The sequence below is a fragment of the Centropristis striata genome, chromosome 2, assembly GCF_030273125.1.
Source record: "Centropristis striata isolate RG_2023a ecotype Rhode Island chromosome 2, C.striata_1.0, whole genome shotgun sequence".
Lineage (NCBI taxonomy): Eukaryota > Metazoa > Chordata > Actinopteri > Perciformes > Serranidae > Centropristis > Centropristis striata.
In genome coordinates this window covers 38,674,346-38,696,916 of record NC_081518.1, presented here as the reverse complement: position 1 = coordinate 38,696,916, position 22,571 = coordinate 38,674,346, and the positions used below count along the sequence as shown (strand labels likewise).

General features: G+C 39.7%; 1 protein-coding gene across 1 annotated transcript in view; it reads left to right on the top strand.

The window, feature by feature from the left end:
• The window catches only part of LOC131993646 (collagen and calcium-binding EGF domain-containing protein 1-like), a 40,358-nt gene that overhangs the window by 5,354 nt on the left and 12,433 nt on the right, over nt 1–22,571 (top strand). The window lies entirely within an intron of this gene.

Sequence of the window (22,571 nt, the reverse complement as noted above, 5' to 3'; positions counted from 1 at the left end):
CTTCTGGGGCTGAGGGCCAGATTATCATGACCAACCAGACCAACTATAACCTGTATCATTAATTTTATTTTATTTGTTTAACAACAATGTGATTGATACCAGGTAGTCTGTGCTAGTAAGCTAGTTAGACCCAGCGGGCTAACTAGCTTACAACAAAGGCTAACAATAACATCTTACATTCAGTGTTAATAAGAACGTAATCGACGTCCATAGCAATCAAGACGAGCAGCACAAATATGTTGTACCAGTGTGTTGTGTCGTGTTACAGTGACGTATTGACATAACTCTAGCCTGTGGAAAAGCAAACAGGTGTCAAGAAGGTTCGTAAATTGAACCACCTGCAAGATTTTGGCTCTTGTAGCTAGCTAGATAGCTAACTAAGCTAACACTGGCGTCATGAGTCAAATTGAAAATGCAGTTTCTAGATAGTTTTTTTTAATGGTTACAGATACTCTATTTTGGAACAACAACTTAGTAAAATATTTCTTAGGCAATACTTCTACAGCCCCAAGCACACTGCAACATGTATAGAAATCACAAGCTTGACAGGCCTGCCGTGCCTAGTTACGGTTGCTCAACTATGATTGAACAATTGATGTTTTTAAACTGTACTTGACCCAGACCTGGTCAGAGTAACAGTCTAATCTCTACCCACAGCTCTGCTGTGTTCAGACTGCTGGACACTTTCCAATCATTTCTGGTTTTCTGCTCTTATTTCTTCACCTGGCACTACTCTCTCATATTCAAATAATCTGTGGGAAACTGTGATATTTCTAGAGTTTTTATTGAAGATGACATGTTAACCATTTGAAAAAACCTCACACCTTCCAAAGGAAAATGGGCTTAGTTTCTATCAAAACAGTGAAGCAAATTATAGCACTTATGGTCCTTTAATGATGGCAGCACTTACCATGAGGCATGATATTTTATAATAGGTCTAATACTGATATTTAAGAAATATTGAACAATTATTGTTGAGATGATTTATTTTGTCTTAACAGAAACTAACTGTATTAAATGTGTCCAAGCAGTTGTCAGTTCAATTCTTGCACTTAGTTTTAATGTTTGTGATATTCCCGGTCTCCAAGTTGTCTTCTTCTGTGGATAAGACTGTTTGCTACATGCTCAAAATATAAATGTAATGTCTGTCTCAGAGGGTTTTGTGGTGTTGTGGAGAAGTAAACCGTCACTGCTCTCCCCATCTAAACAAAGACCTTGCCAGCCGCAGGTCCCCTCCTCCTCCGCTGTGGTTTTCACAGCATTGAGGGTGAATCAGCTCGATTTCTATATTGCTATTGTTCTGGCCATTTTGTGCTCTTATTCTGTCTTCGCTGGAGGTCAGATTTCAGCCATGCCAAGCCAAATATACATGATTCGTACCCAGATTCTGAGTGATGTGAGTGCGTGTGAGCTTGCATGTTTATGTATGAGTCTGTATGAATTGTCTCCGTATTGTCTGTGCTGGCAGTTACAGCAGGTTTATGATGATGAGAGTTCATTTTCTTCTACTTTCTGAACCCTTTGCCTCTAAACACTCTCAGCTGTGGAGTCCAACTCTGACAGGACAGATGGGCTCCACTAAACTGTAAACCATCCTTTCAGTTGATTGGCATGTTCTTCTGGTTTAAATGCCCAGCATGGCTCATTACTGCAGCAGATAACACCCATAATATCGTGCTCCAATATGTGAGCTCAGACTCTTAGTCAGATTAAATGGATGATGATAAAAGCCATGGTGACATGATTGATTTTTATTGTTTCCATACTTTATGATCTTGTTGCTACAATGATCCAGCTCTCCTTGTGGCATCTTTATTGCATTGTGTTGTTCTGTTTTGTTGGAGAAGAAACATGGGAACTGGCTAGAGCTGAAAAGTATTATTTACATCACCTGGAAGAGTCACTGAACAGCAGCAGTAACTGAGATTAGAAGTATCTCAAGTGTTCAGTGTTTTCAGTAGTCACACACAGAATGTGGACACTTTATGGTGAAACAGAATAAAACAAGTAAAACCCCTGAAATAAAGATAATACAATTTAGGTATAAATTGGGAATAGAGTTATCCAATCTATCAAAAGTATCAGTTGTTTTTCCCCAATGTGATCCATTGAAACAGCCATAAATGCTGCAGGTCTTAAGCATTTGTGCAGCGTTGGTAATTGTTGTCTGCCTTCAGTTACCTGCCTCCATCTGGGAAGTGCACTAATGTATGACATTATATGCACACACTGCAAAAAAGCCAACTTGTACTTTTTTTACCTAAAATAGTGATTTAATTTGGTAAAACTTGGAAATATAAATTATTGACATTTAGGGCAATAATGTAAGTTAGCACAACAAAGGAAGCCAGTTGTCTGCTCAAAAACAAGTTTGTGAGTTGTTGTTACTTATATCTTTAAGTTGGGGTTCAAAACAAGGGACAATAGTTCTGATAACTCTTATTTCTTTGTTGTGAAATTTGGTCATTAGTGAAAGCTAGCGGCTAACTGATGCTAGCGGCGCTGCTTGTTACAGCTACAAGAGTAGCCATTAGCGTATCAATGCTAACTCAAAATTGTGGTCGCAACATTAGCTGACATTTCATAGCGGTGTTACAATCGTGCCAGAGAAATTCAGAGTTGAGCAAACTCAAAAACAAAACTTAAAGTATTTAGTTTAATTGTCCAACTTTTTGTTGCCTTGAAATTTTGAGTTCACCCAACATTTCTTTTTTTGCAGAAGCTATTAACCTACACATTTGAGTTAAAATTGTGAGGTTCATGTGCCTTCTAGCTAGAGACAGCTGAATAACACATATAACTGAGCACATTTGCGAAAAAAGTGACCACATTGGTGGAATCCTTTTTGTCCTGGCTCTAGTGGTACGCTACATTTTAGCAAACGTATTATTCCATAATTGCAGAAAACAGTACATCATGGGTAAAATGGCCACAGTTCATCAAAAGTTACATTGGCTACATGATTATATGACAGTTGATAATGTTTGTGATAATAAACTGAATTACCTTTGGTTTTGTCCTGATGGTGAGGCAAAATAAGTCCTTTGAAAATGTGCCAAATGTGGCTGATGTGTGCAAAGACAAAAAGCCAAGATGCTGATCCAGATGTGCAGCCATCATTGGCAACTTGAGAAAAGATTACGTTTCATAACGCATAAGTAATGCTGTATCGCTGTATCCATTTCCTTGATTTGTCTTTCCTGTCATTTTTCAAGTGCATCTATTTCTTGCGCCTTAAGTTATAAGATATAATCAGGTGAAGACAGTTACTAAATTAGGATCATGTGTCCTCTTTCTTCCACTTCTCCCATTTGATTTTCTCTTTCCCACTTTCCTCCACACACACACACACACACACACACACACACACACACACACACACACACACACACACACACAGTACAACAAAAAACAGAGCATGTGGTTGGATGAAAAGTGTGCAACTGTATTTGATTGAGATTAAAAATTTGAGGTTACAAAAAAGGGAATGCTTACAATCATTGTTTCTTGACTTTCCCTGAAGGAATATCTCAAGGCTGAGTCACACAGGCTTTGGTCATTTTGGCTGAATTTCTGCCTCTGAAGCTTCTTTGTGGGGGTCTCTGATATCATTACACTGCTGGCTCCTTTCACACATTTTTGCTTTCAAATTCACCATTCATCTGTTATAGATAAGATACTCACTCACTTACTTTCCGCCCATGTAGTTCACACAGCTGTGTGTGACCTGACTACATCCTTATTGACATGGTTTACCTGCTTCTCATCCTTTGAGCCTGTTTATGCTTTGGTATGAAAAAGTTCCACTGGTCAAAAACGTAATACTGGCTTACATTTTAACCACAACCACTTCCTGTCTTGACTCATTATACTACTCATACAGGGTTTGCCTCTGTGAAAATGTGATTGCGTGCTGACTGCTAAAGGCAGGAAGGCCTCTTAACAACTGGCATTCATATGTGTTTCATATGTGGATTGTATCCACATCAGATATACTGTAGCTGCTTTCCCTTTTCTTCTTTCTGTTGCCAAAATACAGTTTGGGGCGAGTGCATTCTTGTGATCTCCAGCCTTTAAAACAATACACATGTATGCTGAAAACATACATGGTAAAGTATTGTTCTATCCAAGTTGTTTTTCCCCCGTTTCCTGGATAAATGTGGATGGACATTTGTCTTTGTCTTTGTGGCTGTGTGATTTTAAAACCCTTTCAGTTCTTCCAGGAATTAACACAAAATTAACTGATCACAGCTTCATTTTTCAGATTTTATAATTTGCCGCAATCCCTTTTACATTTATGCAACAAATGATATAATTTGAAAAACATGTGCAATCTTTTTCCACATAAAGCAATCCAGATCACAACCATTGTTACAAGCCAAGGCAGAGCAAACCGCAATTCAACCAGATTAATCCAACTTTTTCTGCAACTAAAGTGGTTTTCAATCTCTTTGTGTATCACCCCTCACAACCACAAAACAAAAGTTCCCACAGTTATTTGGTGTCAGTATTGGAAATTGTAAAATGTAGGCCTAACTAATTCTACTGAAGAAAAATGGCAGCAAAAAAGAAAATACTGCAATTTGCAATACTGGCTATGGTGAGATCCTTATTTTTCAACTTAAAACCACAGTGAGGTTGAAATTTGTGGTTTTGAGTGAAACATTTCCATAAATAATGGATAATTATGTTCCCATCAGTCACAGATGTATGGTGTATTTAGTGCTAGGAAACACTTAACTAAACTGGCTAACAGCCCAGCAGGCCAAGTACCGTATAGCAAATGCTCACGAATGCTCATTGCTGTGTTCCAATACCCATACTTCCATGAGTACACTTAAACGCAGTACACTATCCGCACTTACTGAGTACGCAGATTTCAGCAGGTGAGCCTTGTTCCAAATCTAATACTCCGTGGTGCACTTACTGGAAATGACGCTCGCGACAGCCGCCGCGGCTCGTCACCCGCGAAAAACTTCCGGCTTTGAACGGCGAAAGAATGATCCTTTGTGTTGTTTAATCTTTACTTCTACAATCCGGCAATATGGCTCCATTAACGCAGCATATGTGGAGAATGCGCCAGCGTCGTCGGCCGCCATTACAAGCATTTTTTTCGAGCTGAGCGGCTCTGCCTGGCTCCGCCTGGCTCCGCCTCTTCCACTACGTAGACAAGATGGCGGCCGTTGAGTGCGTATAGTGTACATCATTCCACACTCAGCGTTTTGACCGTTATGAGGGCAACATCCGGGTCCTTTAGGTACACTTCTTTTCGCTGCGATCGGAATCGGGACACCCTGCGTACTCAAACTAAGTATAGTAAGTACGGGAAGTATGGGTATTGGAACACAGCACATGTTAGCAAGCTAGCTTGGTTAGCAAGGTGAATCCATATTTAGTTCATGATAATTGATAGTAATTAGGATGCTAATTTTGACTAGCGACAACAGGCTTAAAACAGAATGTTGCCAATGTTGCCACTGTGCCATGGATATGAATTGCTACGCCTCTATCCTGACTGACAAGTCACTATGGAAGTGTCTTGTCAGTGAGGGAGTACCCCCTAAATTATACCCTGCTTTATTGTCCATTTTACTGTAACTCGGACCACAATTTATAAAAGGAAGATCTTGCTGTATTGAAGAAGACCTAAAACGAGGAACTGAGACCATAAACTCATTACAAAAACATTTCTGAGGTAATAAATCAAATCAGAAGTTGTATCATTTTACAATCTGACTTCTTTTTGCAACCACTGGAGTCTCCCCCTGCTAGCCATTAGAAATAATGCAGGCAGTACGGCATTGGCCTTACTTTTCAGACCCGGAGGCTACATCCACTTCTTTCATACAGTCTGGTTTTATGATGTCTAATAAACAGTTTGATCACCGACACATGAGACAATATCAACATCTAAAGCTTGTAAAGTTTTTCCAATGCAGACCCAGAGATATGAAGCCATGACTTTGTAAAGACCACATCAGCTTTAAATTTGTACTTGGTTGCTTTCAGTCAGTGAACATTGTTGTTGGCTTGACTCAGTGAGTTGAAATCTTTGCTGGTTTTAGTTGTTGAGCTGCACTGTTGGGCTTTGCTTGCTTCACTAAGACAACCACAGTGTGTATCTTTGTTGGGTTGAGTTTGTGGGCCGCAGCTTTAGACTTTGCTTTGTGTTTCATGCAATCTGCATGGCTTCATAAAAGGGGTTATTGAAGATTAGCTATTTGTTTGCTGATCATCAGTTGCTTCCACTCTTTACTTAAGTTTAAAGACTTTGCTCATTATATATACCATGCCAGCTCATGTAATCATATCCGTCTCGGACATGAAGGCCCGTCACGAGATGCCTGGAGAATGAGTACCCTATGAATGAGTTGCTTTGAGGGTCATGCCACAGTATGTTTAAAACATAATTTGAACATCCTGCCATCAAAAGTGATGCTGCACTTTTGTTGGCAGGATGTTTTTTTTTTTGTTTTCTTTGTTATTTTGTTCTGAAAGGACAAGGTGGAAATGTTAAAGACCTTGTTAACATTAGGAAACTCTGAAAGTGGTCTATAAGAGGCGTACATTCCCTCCCAAGCCCCAAGTACAACCCCTCCACCCATAGTTGCCCTGTGTGTCACCAAGAAACATTTAAAGTGTCCATTAATGAGACGCGACGGAGGCTGACTCAGGTCCAGGCCTGGACTCCATCTCCCCTCCACAGCGTCCCCCTTTCTTGTTGGACTCAGGTTCTCTGTTTTGCTCTGGAGAGACAGAAGCCAGGCCTCCGTCTAGTAGCCTGAGTATTAATGCCGGGGTTGAGGTCAGGTCAAATTATATATACAACAAGTTTTGTACGTGCTAAGTGTTGTTTTGAAGTGAGTGTGATTACAGAACTTTGATGGTTGTTAAACTTTATGTTAACCAGAGAAGGTCATCGAGGTTAGTTTTGAGAAATTGATCCAGACCTTGTCCTTGTCAAAAATGATCATTTTAGGGCAAAAGAAAAAAAAAATGACAGGAAACACTTTTGATCCAAACTTTTATGATGCATTTTGTATGTCATGCATGCGTGAGAGTGTGTGAACTTTGCTTCTTGACAGCTTCATTGCATGTCTTAAGATAAAGTAACCTTATCTCCTAGTTTTAAACTCCCTCTCCTCTCCTTTGTTTCCTTCTGGATTTACTGCATTAGACTTGGCACTCAGCTCGACTCTGGATCCTACATGGTCTCTGCACATACTTTCAAAGTTACTAACCTTCCTTCCATTACACACTTGTGAAATCCCAGTGTTAGTAGTAGTGATGCATCGCTTAGTTGCAAAACAGGCCAAGTGAAAGCATGACTTATTCAGAAGAAAGTGCATAAACAAAAGAGTCATCAGCAGTTCAGAAGAGAGAAACAGCAAGTCAGATTAGATATAACATAAACGGAGGTAATGAGTTTTAGAGCTAACCAGACTCTGACATGACAAACACTGAGACTAACAGGACGCATACAGAGTAAACAGGGCAGATAAAGACATGAAGCCACATAAGAGACACAGCGTCCCACATCACTGTGACTCTCATGCAGTCAGCTTACTAAATGAATCGGCTGAAACATAAAAGATATTTCAGTTATTAAACACAGAGAACCTGCGGTCATCGCTAAGCAGCAACCTCCGGAGCTGAAAAAGTGTCAAACCTGCAATTCCTCTACTGGCCACTTGAGGCTGGCTCCAAAAAGCAGTGTATTCTCATTAGCACCGATATTAAGATGTCCAATTTTACAGAAATAAACATGTTTACAACCTGGTACAAAAAAAGATGGCTATTGGTCTTATAGCTAATTCCCCATTATAAAATATCTTACCCATTTATTTTAGATCAAGGTTTAAAGTTAGAAGGGCATAATTAAGAGCACGTCCCTGGGGGCTCATTGGTGTGGTGCAGGCGGCCTCTGAGCAGTGAGGCAACCCAGGAAGTGCCTTAAGCCTGCACTCTGCTGAAAATTCCAACAGGGGGTGCTATGTTTGGCTGCAAAAACATTTCTGTCCATTCATTTGCAAAATGAGAAAACTTCTCACTTGATTTATTACCTCAGAATTTTTTTAGGACAACACTATGGTCTCAATAGCTAGTAAAAAAATATTCTTCAAGACAATTTGATGTTAATAGTTCTAATAATGGCCCCATTTAGAAGAAAATAGAAGATAAAGAATCGTATGATTTGTGGCGTGGCCACCTTTGATTGACAGGTCACTAACAAGGCGAGCCGTCATCAGGAGAGAAGCAGAACAATGCGTATCCATGGCAACGTGTCAATAATATGTATAACGTTATATAGATATAAAAAGGACGTTTACTGGTTTGGTCTCATAACTTTGACCCTTTCACACTGTATTTTCACTTAATGACAGTTTATTTGAATGTTTTGTTCAGTAAAAATGTCTTGTTCAGCATTTGGTTGGACTAACAGACACTCCAAGGAGTCGCTGCTCAGTTTTCTGAGGTAAGAAAGATACATTTTGTTTTTGTTTTTTGCTAGCCAGAACTAACATCCCAGTTAATGCTACATTTAATGCTAACATGAATTAGCAGCGACTTCTCTCAGTCAGGTTGAGGTGTAGAGAGGCGTGTAGTCAGTGTCGTCAGATCCCTCTCGCTCCTCCACAGTCCAAATATGGTCTGCTTCCCGTATCGGAAACAAGATGGCGACGAGTATAGCGCTGAACTTGATGCTTCACAAACCACAAACCAATGGGTGACGTCACAGTCACTACATCCATTATTTATACAGTCTATGGGTAGGGGTCACTAGACTACATCCATATTTTATACAGTCTTTGTTTACTACACTTTACTGTGATAATGATTTATGTGAGAGTAACAACTGAAATTCATCCACACAACAATAACAAAACTGATTTTTCATTGAAATATGTATTTCACCTTTGGACTTGCAGCATGGACAATATTCCAGAAAACTCAGAAATGGTGGGAACGGTTTCTTTAAAGTGTCTGGCTGTGGAGAAATGTATATCTTTCCATCCAATGTACTTTTCTACATAATGATTCATGTTTTTCATTTGGACTAATCGGTGCTAAGACGGATCATTTAGCATATATTTTATTATAATTTAAAAAATTTTGACAGCTCCAAAACCATTAGCAAACAGTGTAGTGAGGATTGTGACACAAAAACATAATAAAAATGTGAACAGCAGGAAAAACTACAGGAAGGTGGCAGATGTAGAAAGGGGAAGAAAGTAAAGTAAAAGAGAGAGGGGGGGTTTGGAAGTGGAGGTATTTGTTTGATCCAAACGAAATAAAGCTGCACCCTGGCAGGCCGAGCGCACTGCTCAGTGGGGGATTTGCCTGGAAAACCACGTAAAAGTCTTAAAAAAGAGCAAGAAGGGGAAATCAGAGCAGGGGGAACGGTGCTGAGTGTTTTTCTCTCTCTCTGTAAGTGGCTTCCCACCTCGATGAGGACATGTGGTGGGATGCTGACTGACGTTCAGCAGCTCCGCTCAGTAGACATCCACACATTCATTTCATGCTCCCTCTTGGATTCCCTCTCAGATTTTTTCCTCTCATTCGTGTCTTTTTGTGTCTATTGCTGTCACTTTCCCTGTTTTTCCTTTCCTTTTATACATCTCCATCCATCCTGCCCAACTTTCTTCTTCTTACTTTTTTTTCTCTGTATCTCTTTCTCTCTTCTGTAATTTTCTTTGTTATTCATTTTTTCCAGTTTGTACTTCCCCTATCTGTCTTCTGTTCCTGTATTATTCTGCTTCTCCTTTTCCCCCCATTTGGATCAGAAACATCAATAAATTTATAAGTAAAGAAGTATATTTGGAATGGTTCCTGGTCAATTGGTCCCAGATAGCATGAAATGCAGAGCACCATGCTTAACTTTCCATGTGTGTAACAGTGCTGTTAAGTCTAAAAGCATACGGTGCACAGAAACGGTGCTCCCAGAGGACCTGAACTCACCAAAGGAGATCGCAGAGCAACATTTAGACAGACAGGAGTTTTGTAGAAAGTTAGAATATGTACAGACAGAGCAGAGGAAAGGACATTTATGTTGTATGGAATCAGTTATGACTAATTCAACACTGTTGTTTTGATTGAAGTGTTAAGTTGAAGCTTCCTGGTGTTGTGCATGATGGCTCACATTTATGACATCATCATTTATGCTTATGCTTCTCCTGCCAGTCTCTTTCACACCAACACTCCTTTCAAGCTGCTGCTACTCTCCTCTGTCATCTCTGGGTAATACGTGATAGCCCATTGAACTACATTACCCAGTAGGCACTGCTCTTTTTTTTTACAGCAGACCTTTTCATTTGACATAGTTATGAAGCCACAAGTGTTACCCATAATATTAATGGCTTTGTTATGTTAAGACTTTATCAGAAATCCTTCTCTCATTCACTCATGCACTACTCCTCTAATAGACCCTCAGTAGTTTACTCTATACTCAGCAGTAAACTGGGATTGTGGACACTTGCTAGCCATCTTTCAAGTTTTATTCGACAATTGGAATTTTCTAGGCTATAACAGGTAAAGCATTACATCATTGGATTGTAAGCAAGAAATGTTTGTCAAAAACAACTTTTTTTCGTGTTATTGTGGGAATTCTTGGGAGCACTATAGGCTATAGAAAATGTATAAAAATGTATATTTTGAATTTTGGCGTTTTGAAGAGTTTTTAACTCTTGTTGGCAGTGAGTAGGAATATATACAATGTGTTACGTTAGCAATTATATTATTTGCCTGGCTATTCTAGCCATTGAGACTGAATGCAGACGTAGAGCAACCCTTGTTCCTCTGACTGTTTTTCCAATGACCAAAACTTCATATTTATGCTAACAGAACCACTAGCTTTGCTGTTATTTTTGCTGGTTAGCTAATATTTATGTCAATGAGGTGGACTTCAACATGACAGTGGCTTTTTCTCTCCCTGTGTCTGAGAGACAGATGAAGAGTTAAATGAGAAACGAGGCAGAATGTATCACATCATTGAAGTGCTATTCATCTGTATCTGGTTGTAAAGACAGAGGGCTGCTTTCTATAGCAGGTGATGAGAAGCAGACGTGTGTGTGTGTGTGTGTGTGTGTGTGTGTGTGTGTGTGTGTGTGTGTGTGTGTGTGTGTGTGTGTGTGTGTGTGTGTGTGTGTGTGTGTGTGTGTGTGTGTGTGTGTGTGTGTGTGTGTGTGTGTGTGTCACACTGTTCCCTGCAAGGCCTGCTGGGATCTGCAGTCAGAGGTCCCGCTCTTACAAGCTATAAAACAAGCTATTACATTGCTGCTGTAACTTGAAAAAACATCCTGCTGCATATATGATGTTCCATTTTTTCTCACATGAATTTTAAATGTGTGTCTGTGTATCTCTACCTCTCTAAGAAATCTTCTGTTAGTACATGTTATCATTGCTCAATAAGCCTCACAAACCATCAGCAGCCCCAGTGGCATGTCCTCCAGTGATAGGATCAATAGAAAAATTGACAAACATTAAACAGTGAAATTAGGTGCTGAAGCCAGTTAAGTCAAACAGCAGGAAACCTCTGACTGAAATGGAAGGAGGTGATTTGATTTGGTTTCAAACAGGTAACAAGGACCAGATGCCTGCATCAGTGTGTGTTGCATGTGTCTGGACATATGTTTATGAGTAGTGTGTGAATATGTTTGTGTGCGTGTTGTGGTACTTTGTAGATGTCTGGATTGAATATCACGACATTCGATTCTTTTATGTGTGTGTCTGTCTGTGTGTATGCACAGGTGCACATAAATGAGATCATCCTTTATGCTTGTAAATTTGTAGATGTCTGGCGGTATTGAGTCGGACTTTGCATTTACTGTAAACTTGTGTGTGTGTGTGTTTGTGTGTGTGGCTTGTACATATAGTGTGTATGTGTGTTCTGGTGTTTAAATTCCGTCCAGCAGCAGTCTACTGTTTGTCATCCAGGGGATTTTTTAGCAAGGCACTGACAGCTCTGTCTTCACCTCACTCCCTGTCATTAACACAGTGAATAGAGTGATTTTTTTTGTCTTCAGCTTAATGTTAAAACACTTGGTGAAATTTCTGCTCTCATCAAGTGGAAACAAATGGTCGACTCGCACATGAGGGCAACACATTCGGAGCGAACACGATCCACTTACGGATTGTTTGCACTGCATCCAGAAGTCCACAGGGGCATCCTATTCAAACTATCGCTCTCTTTTCTCCCTTTGGCGTTTTCTCTCTGTATACTTTGGATTGCGATCAACAAACCTCAAGCTGTGGGAACAGCAACCTGTTCATTTTTCTCACACTTCGGAGATTCTTTCAGCGGACCTATTCCACTCTGAGTTTTGCTGTTCATTACACTGAGAAGCTGTCGTCTGTCTTAATTTTCTCTTAGAAAACTTTTACAAGGCCTTTGAGTTACGCTTCCTGTGTTTAATGGAAGTATAATTGTCTTCGTAGAGCTGTAGACCAGAGTCAGACCTCCCAAAAAACTCCAGTCATCTTCTTCCATCTTTTTCTGATTAGTGTGCACCTGAACGGCCCCTCTGGACAAGCACAATGGCTGGGATTTTTTTACTTTCTATTCTGTGGACAATCTGCTCTAGATTAGCCCTTTTTACTCCCTTTATGGCTGCGCTGTCACTGTCAATAGCTCAACAAAACAAATCGCTAGCCAATTGATAACAGACTGGAACTACATTGTTGTTGCAGTATTGTTTGAAGTTGGCAAGCCCAGCAGGGAGCGTGTTCCTGTATGCACGGAGCATTGTCTCATGTAACAAAATTGAAAATAGTAGAAGAGTAGAAGAGGTGTGGGGTGTAACAGCTGGGGAGTTACAACTGAAAACAGTAATAACTCTCTCAGTACTTCCAGGATTTTTCAACATCAAGGCAATCGCAAGCTGATTTAGAAGACCGAGAGGACCCTCGTGGTCTTATCAGTCCATTACTCTGAGCCTCAGTTTTACTCCCTGCGGTGCATTTTGGTGAAAAGATCCTTCTTTAAAACCGTTTTCCTGTCTGGCATGAAAACGCAACCAGACACATAATTATGAATGATCTGTCGTTAGCTTGACCTCACTCCTGAGCTCCTCTTACTCGCCTTATCTTGGCCTTACCCATCCCACTTTGGTCACTGTTTCCATCATTTAGCTTTTATTGGCATTTGTGTATATATAAGTGTTACTTTTGACAGCTTGTCTCTCTGTCACACATTTGACGACCGACGTGATACGCTCTACCTGTCTACAGCTGGGTTTCCACCCACATATTTTTATGCCAACATTTAATGCCAGAAATGATACAATGAATAATGATGGAAACACGTTGACCTGGTAAATAGCGATATCGCAATACTTCCTGTGGCTTCCCAGATACATTCACAATGTGGGCAAGAGGCATTCACATCTGGTATCATTGGACCTGTGAATAAATCTTTCTGGTCTAAAACATTGCAGCTGTTGCATACATTAAACTGCAATCTGTCAAATATTTTCTATCCAGCAGGAAGAAATGTGTTAAGCAGACTTGTAAGATCAATACTTATCATAACAAAAACTGTCAACACGCTGTGGATGTGTTTTCTGATTAGTAAGTTCACTTCAGTCATGCTGATGGAAAGTAGTTAAATTGACCTTTTTTTTGCCAACATTTCAAACAGTTTATTCCATTTGTCCAGATAGAAATATAGCTGGAAACATCACTCGTCTGAGATTCACTTCCCATATCCTCCCACACATCTCCAACTGCTGTTCACTGTCAGTACAGTAGGATACCAGACGTCTTTTTCCCTGTAGAATTGAGCAAAACAGATTATGGGCCCTATTGAAATAATCAATGATGTACGGTCTAAAGTGCATGGTGCAAGTGCATTGAGTGCCTGCTCAACTTTTGCTAGTTTAACGGGACACAGTGGTTTTATTTATTCTCCAAATTAATCATAAGTGTGTTTTGGGAGTTAAAGAATTAAACCACTCATCGTTATCTCCCATTAACTTTAAAAGATTTAAAGTATTTGGCAAATTGAAGAAGCAAGCAAGTGTTCTTTGCCTCTCCCAACCTTCCGTCCATATGCATATGAGCAAATTCACCAATAACCAATTTAGCTGCTGCACCTCCCTGTGTGTTTAATGAGCAGGGTGTACGTGCATTGTGAATCCACCTATGTTGGCACATCTATCTGAATCATGGGCCCTTAGAAGGTGCAGTATGCAACTCTGGAGAATGATAGTTGATTGACGAGTCTCATCCCCAGGTTGTCAAATACTGACGCTTTGGGTTGGTAGTTGGGACGCAACATCGATATATGACGCCCTGGGAATGAAACTCATCAATCAACTGTCTTTCTTCAGAATCACAAGCCGCATCTTCAAATAACAGGAACTGTCCCATTGACTTTAGACCCGGTTTCTGTTGGTCAAAGATGCAATCTCTTTCTGCTGCCCCACGATAGCTACAGTATGTAAAAAAACAATACACCTGACTACACCTTATTTTCCACACAAGGGCACATAGAAAGGTGCAAGCGCATTTGTTTCTTACATAATGTTGGCACTGGAGACGAAGATGACAACTTCGCTGGTCTGAAATTAACAATGACACTTCAGAGGATCAGAGAAGCCACATTCCTGCAGTGATACTGAGCCTGGATGAGATCCAAGAGGCCAGGGATGACTGGGAGAGCTTACGACATGGCACAATCAGGAAATTCTTCTTTTAAACAAGTGAAAATCTGGCAATAGTAAAAATGTTGCCCCATAAATGTTGCGCCATAAATATTGACTCATAAATGTTACTGTCTCTTCATGGCAGAGCACTTACAGACCAATCCATAGTACTTATGAGCCAATTTGAAAATCTGGCATGAAGTGTAAAAATGAATTACTCGCCTATGTTTCATTAAAGTCTGGTCAGTGGTTTGTGGGAAAACATGTAGGAAGAAAGAATGTAGGGTAATTTACAAAATGTCACAATGAGGTGGTGAGATTCTGCATCATTCTCAATCATCAGGAAATCTGGTTTGTGGTATCTGAGGTTTTGTGTTTAATGGTCCAATGAACAGAAAGGAAGAAAGGGGTTTGGTCTCACACAAACTCTTTAAATAACTATAAAAGTTCTATGATTACAGTTATTTTCTTTGCTATTCATCATATCTTAAGGATTGACTGGTTTTAAGAAGTGGTTCATTATTTTTGGGGAAAAAAGGCCTACCAGCAACCCTGAAGTTCACACATTTGTAAAACTTTACCTTGCAACCAATGCTATAGCTAGGAAATGATTCTACTTCCCAATCTTCCAAAAGAAAGCTCATCAAAGACTATTCTGTTTGTGTCAGTGAGTGAAATGTTAAAGTTCTACAGAGCACCAGAAAGTGTGTTCACCCTTTCAATTTGTGTTGGGAAGTTCAAGTCTTTTTTCTGACTCGAATCGCTGACTGACTGGTAAATTGAACACATTTTTTCTAAGTAATTTTGTTCATTTTAACTTGTGCAACGCCCACAGCCCTGTGGCTGCACCTCTACAGCTATGACAAATGAACAAGAGACTTAAATTTGAGGATGCATAGTTGTCGCGATAGATCCTTTCCCTTTCCTGTCCAGACTGAGTTTATGGAGCTGCCATGTGACGAGTGAACATACCGCGTAAAAATGAACGAATCACACACTGAGATTACCTATTACTCCGCAGTCATATAAAAGATAAGTTCAAAGTGAACGAAACGCTCATGAACGACACATCACTACTCTCAATGACTGTATAGTCTGAAATTCTACAGCCAATGAGAAAAATGGATGAACAGAGTGATACACACAGCTTAAAAAATAATTGCCTGTGTACTCCCCATCATTTCTGAACTATATCACATCGCATTCAGTACAAGGTTTGAAATGTTTTAAAGGACTTTGCAGGACACACATCCTGCAAACCGTCTATTCAGTTTTCTTCAACAGGTATGAAAACTAGAACATTTCACTTCTACTATAGCTTTTATTCCAAAGCAGTATGCATTCTAAATGCGTCAGTAGTTGTATAAACAAGCACATGCTCTTTAACTTGTCACTTTAAGGGCTTGAGCCATATTGTTGCACTATTTTATTCTATTGTTAGTGAATTATAATAATGGCAGTGTGTGGATTGTGGACACTCCTTGATGTGTGTACTATGTGATTATGTATGTTGATGTTGTTAAGCACACCAAAACAAATTACAAATCAACTTTGGTTGATATGACAATAAATTATTGAATGTTGAATCTCGCTGCAGGGAAGTGCTGAGCAGATGGAAAAGTGTTGTGTTGACAGAAATAGCTACAAAATGAAACTTCATCTAAGATAAGTGTATTTCCCAAAATGTTGACCTTTTATATATTTCACATTCTTTATACTTGCATTATGTAACATTCTACCAATGAGGGCCTCTCAAACAAAACAATAGCAAACAATGAAGCAAAGCTGTCATTGCAGTCAGTTTCTCTTGGCGTTTGCTGCTATAGTCAATTTTCCATGTTTGCTCAGCTTATTTTTCTGAAAACTTAAGATTCAGACATTGGAAAGATGTAAAGAAGTAAACGTTCTCCACCTGGGTTAAATATACGATTAAAACTGCCAAGATCTAAAAAGTTCATCCTAAAAAAGTGGCTTAAAACTGCATAAAAAGTAAATTTATGACAGCTTCTGACACACAACCACAACACTGAAGGCAGGCAACTAAATGAAAAATACTGTTGGCTTGAGTAAAATTACAGCATGGTCGGTGTATCAACTCATATCTATTTCATAAAATAAAACTTGTTTCATCTTAACAGTGAAATTTCTCACATTCATTACTAGTTACAACTAGTAGTTCTAATTACAACACTAGTTAACAGACATTGATGAAATTACATCTGATTAATATAAAAGCTGAGTGTGTCAAACGTTCAGTGGATGTCTGAAAATACTGCCATGATCCTTTAATGGTGACAGTGAGAAAATAAAAGCAAGTGATGAAAAGTTAAAGTGTGTTTTTAAAGAGGGGCTCAGGATGGGAGACTGGCAGGAGCAATGATGGAAAGATGAGGCAAGCGGGGAGAGGTGAGGCATAACAGAGGGGAGGAGAAGTGCAGGTCGAGTTGGATTCTGGTGGAAGTGGTTCAGACCTCCTGTGCTCCCAGTCAAAGCTTCCTCTGTTAGGCCGGAGCTCTGATGTTTCCCCTGAGGCCTGGATCCTGGAAGTTGGCTGGCAAAACAAATAAACGCTCGCTCGCCACACTAACACCTTCACATATGTATACTCACAAGCGTTTGAAAAGAATACACACACACGCAATTATACGCCAACACTAAAAGAGCTGGGCATGTGCGCAACACCTTCACACCTTGAGGAGGAGAGTGAGGCTGGTGTTATTTAATTTGAGGAGACTCCAAGATCATGAGAGGATTTTTTTGGAGTTTAGGGCATTTTGAATATAAAGATTTGAGACAAATGAGTGGAAAAGTACAAATTATTATGGCCTTCATATAAAGTAGTTTAAATGTGCTTTCAAAACACACTCCAAAAAAGTATACATTTAAAGAAAGGACACGGCAGCCCTCCAAAAATGTGTTTCTTTGTTGGTCTCATCATGCTAATCCGTTTCAGCGTCATCCATCATCACACCCTCGAACGCAACACGAACAGCCAAGTTTCTGAACTGTTTTCGCGACTGTGTGAGCTGCTGAGCAAATAAATCAATTACAGCATGGCTGATGAATACAGCATGCTGTAATTGTAACACATATAAGCCACATCAGTAGGAAGCATCCATCAAAGTGACAGGACGTACACACACACATGTACACACACATGGCCGGTCTCCTGTCCTGGCGTGTCAAGAGGCCATTGACCTCCACTGAGCTCCACTTCCTGTGTTCCTCCCACCAGAGTCCCAAGAGGGAAACTTTAAACTGACAACAACCTTCATCGCTGTCTTTTAACCATCCTCCTCCTGTCAGTGCCCTCCTCCTTCATTTCTTACTCATTTCCTCCCACATCATCTGAACATCCCCCTCAGATCATCCCACATTTTTGCAATGTGAGGCGATACGCAGGAGATGTGATTTATTTCAAAGGACATCACCGAAGCCTCTTATAATCCCTTTCACATGTAGAAACTTTACCTACGAACGAGGAGAAAAACCTTCTTTAATGTGAGTGGGATTCATATTGCATAGTGACAGCAGCGTCTATGGAAAGCATCATCCATACTGTGCCCTGCTCTCAGGACCCCTGCACTGTCTGGACTTCGGGGAGGTAGTGGAGTTTTCTTGGGGTGCTATAATGAATATCCTGTCTTTGTAGCGCATTCCTGCCTGCAAATGCACAAATAAATCACAGTAATGCGAGATGGGAAACCATAACAGTGAGCATCCCCCCCTTGAAGGAGACCCCTTGCTAAAGTACATAATCTTCAGTGTAAAGTGATCCAGGCCCAGGCCTGCCTCTGGATCCTGTCTCCGTGTTTCTTCCAGTGCTGCCGTGCTGATTTTGGCTGCAGCTGCTGCAGCAGATTGGGGTCGGACCCGAGCCTGCCTGCGCCGCTGGCTAGGCAGGTAGCTGCTGGATCAGCCACCACCAACACAGGGGGCTGGTGGGAGAAAATTACTACACAAGACTAGAGAAGAGGATAGACGGGTGGAGGTTAGGATGCTTTGTATAGGATCAGGTCTATGTGGAATGTTAAATAACGCAGAATCTGTAGCCATTGGGACATGATTTTGGTACTTGAAGCCTTCTGGTTTCCGTTTGTAGTCTGTTTGTAGTACGAGCAGTTGTGGGAAGTAACTAAGTACATTTACTCAAGTACTGTACTTATGTACAATTTTGAGGTACTTGTTCTTTACTTGAGTATTTCCATTGTATGTAACTTTATACTTCTACTCCACTACATTTAGAGGCAAATATTGTACTTTTTACTCCACTACATTTAGCCGGCAGCTTTGGTTACTTTTCAGATTCAACATGAAAAAATACCATATATTTAATATGATTACACATTTATAAAACATAACAGTGTGTTAAGTAATTAACATTAGTCCTATCTGGACAACAGTAAAATGATACTTTCATAAATGCATCAATACAAATAATCTTATAATATATTTAGAATATATAAAACAATCTGAGTGGGTTCATTCTGCATAACGAGTACTTTTACTTCTGATACTTTAAGTAGATTTTGGTGCTGATACTTTTGTACTTTTACTTCAGTATGTTTTGAATGCAGGACTTTTACTTGTAGTGGAGTAAATTCACAGTGTTTTATTAGTACTTCTACTTAAGTAAGGGATCTGAATACTTCTTCCACCACTGAGTACGAGTGGTATTGACCAATCACATTTGAGCAGACTTTGAGTGACTGCAGATTAACAGTCCGTATTGAGCGCAAAATAGAGGGAATGCATTGGTCGAAATGCTATCTCAGGAACCATTGGCTTAACTTTTAGTAGCTTAGGTAACTAAGCTTAAGCTTAGTAAAACTGGCTACTTGCTAATAGAACTTTAAACAAGGATTGATACTCAGAGGAAGTCTTGGCCCAGATATCTGTTATCGGGATACCTGCTGGTTCCACTGGAACCATCATCAGACTGATAGCAGATGGCTTCTGAGATCGTTGGCATGCAAACTGAATATGGAGTAGTAATTACATGCTGGAGGTTGCATCAGCCATCCTTAAGAGACACCACTGTGTCATGTCAGAATCTTGTCATGGTGACTAATATTGCATATCTTGCTCACAAAAACCAGAAAGAAACATTTTGCTGCTTGCAACAGATTCTTTCCTTCTGCAAGATCTGTATCACAGCCAATTAAGGCATTTTTTAACGAATTGGCATGAGCTATGTAAAGTCCACCCTGTTCCCACTTCGTTGTTTATTGTAATTTATTGCGTTCTGGGTACACAAGCTGTCAAAGACAGCAGCCAGCAGTCACAGTTATTGATATCCACACTGACAGTGTGTCAGCGGAAGCCAAGAGAAGCTGTCCAAATCCTCTCCAAACCTTTCTATCATCATGTTTTTTTTCTCAATGTGGAGCTAATTAGCTGTGAAACATACGCAATTTACGACTAATTACAACATGTTTGAATTTTAATGTTCGCTTACACAGACAGAGGAGCCAATACTGAAGTTCACCCAACCCAAGGTTAAAGTCTCAATCTGACATACGTACAATGCCTAGTTACAAAAAACATAGCTCTTGATTAGTACAGAGCTTTTAAAGTGTTGCAATAATTGTGAAGAACTAAGCAATCCACTACTAATTTTGGTCAAAATGCATTCCTACAGTCCTGTGGTTGTTTAGTTCTGTTAATTTTTTGAGGATGTAACCATGCCTGGCTCTTTTCCTTTTTTAACATTATGTGTATCCTTGAGCACCATATAACATTTGCAAATCTAATTTTAACCTCCACCAAAAAGGTATTTTTTTGGTTTGTCTGTTTGTCGGCAGTTTGATTTTCATAAAAATTGGTGGAAGGGTGTAACTTGGGTTAATTTAGAGCATATTTCATTTTGGAGCAGATCCAACTCACAGGTGGATACACAAATTAATTTAGACTTTCATTAACACTGAATATAGGGCTTTTTGCTGCATTCATGTGGTGTTGGATCACTCGAAAAAAAATAAACGAAGAATAATTTCTTTGAATGCTCCCTCAACTTGGAACATCAACATTGCAAGATAAGGCACGCTTTGGCGGAGGTCTGCAATCCCTGTGTGTCCTTCTAGATCTTTGTATGAATCCTCCATTGCTAATTTCTTCTTACTCTCCTTTACTCGCACACTGAAGAATATCTTCGCATATTACTGCCATTTGTATGTAAGTCAAATAAAATTAAACCTTTGGAAAGACTGTATATTGCTACGACAATAGTGGCGGCTGCAACCACTTGATGTCTGAAAGCAGTTTTACGGTATAGAAGTTGATCGGTGGTTTCATTTGTGCATTTTGAATGTGACATTAGCTGTTGTACTGAGCTGTCTGTTGGTAGAGAAATCTGTGAAGAGTTGACTCACAGAAGCAGTAAAAAGTAACTATAAGTCTAGTGATATAAAAGTATAAAGTGGGCTGGAAATGCCTCTATATGTAAACAGGAATTACTTTATATGTGAATAGGTTTGGCCTGATGTGATGTGAAAATACTTTTAAAAGTGTACTTTACATATGTGATCATCTCACATCCCGCTTGCTACACTGCAAAAAAAGAAAAGTTAGGTGAACTCAAAATTTCAAGGCAACAAACTTCAATAAAATTTTAAGTTGGACAATTAAACTAAATATTTTAAGTTTTGTTTTTGAGTTTGCTCAACTCTGAATTCCGATTTTTGTCAACTCAACTGTAAGTTGTACTAACTCACAATTTTACATTGTAATAACTTTTAATCCTTACTTCTGCTAACTTCTGCAATGTGCTGAATTGGCACGATTGTAACGCCGCTATGAAATGTCAGCTAATGTTGCGACCACAATTTTGAGTTAGCATAGATACGCTAATGACTATCTTGTAGTTGTAACAAGCAGCGCTGCTAGCATCAGTTAGCCGCTAGCATCAGTTAGCCGCTAGCTTTCGCTAATGACCGAATTTCACCACTTTCCTGCATTTCACAACAAAGAAATAAGAGTTAGTAGAACTATTGTCCCTTGTTGTGAACCCCAACTTAAAGATATAAGTAACAACAACTCACCAACTTGTTTTTGAGCATACAACTGGCTTCCTTTGTTGTGCTAACTTACATTATTGCCCTAAATATCAATAATTTATTTTTTTAAGTTAAACCAACTTAAATCACTGTTTTAGGCCAAAAAAAACAAGTTGGCTTTTTTTTGCAGTGTATGCAACTAGGATGCAGTGTGTTGTTTGTTTGTGGAAATCTTCATATTGATTGTTGCAGTAGTTAGTGGCTGTTTAAAGCTATGACCATTCCTCCTGGCCTCAACAAGTCTTCAGAGGACAGAAAAATATTCCTCTGAATGAAATAAAGATGGAAAAGTCGACACTTCATCAGGTTTCATGGACAGAGGGCAACACGAGGCCAACAGCATGTCAGTCTGAAGAGAATAGAGAGAGAGACAGAGATTATGTCAACAACTGGAGAACCAATGGAGTGTACTGTGAAACAAGAGGCCGATTGAACGGCCTGAATATAAATCGACATGTTTCAAATCACAGACTCGATGTAGCATGAGTGAAGTAAAGTGCACAGAGAGGACATGAAAAAGGAGAGAGGACGAGAGGGAGCTTGCTAGCGTCATGGATAGCTCTCACTAATAAACCCTGACTGACATTAAAAGGCTGTACCCAATTACTGGATGGTATCCCAGCCCTCACACAGACTCACACACACATGCACACATGTTGCATGTGCAGATGTGAACACACATGATTATTCTGGGTTTTTGGAAGGTAGGTTACTGATGTATTTTTAATCAACGCTGCTGGCAGACAGTGTTTTCTGCCCATTTTAAGCGTTTGTTCACTTTCATGCCAAAATAATCCTACTGCAACTTCTACTTCTATTATAAACTCTGATAAAAGACACACTTTTTCCAACGGACAAACTTCTACGCACACAT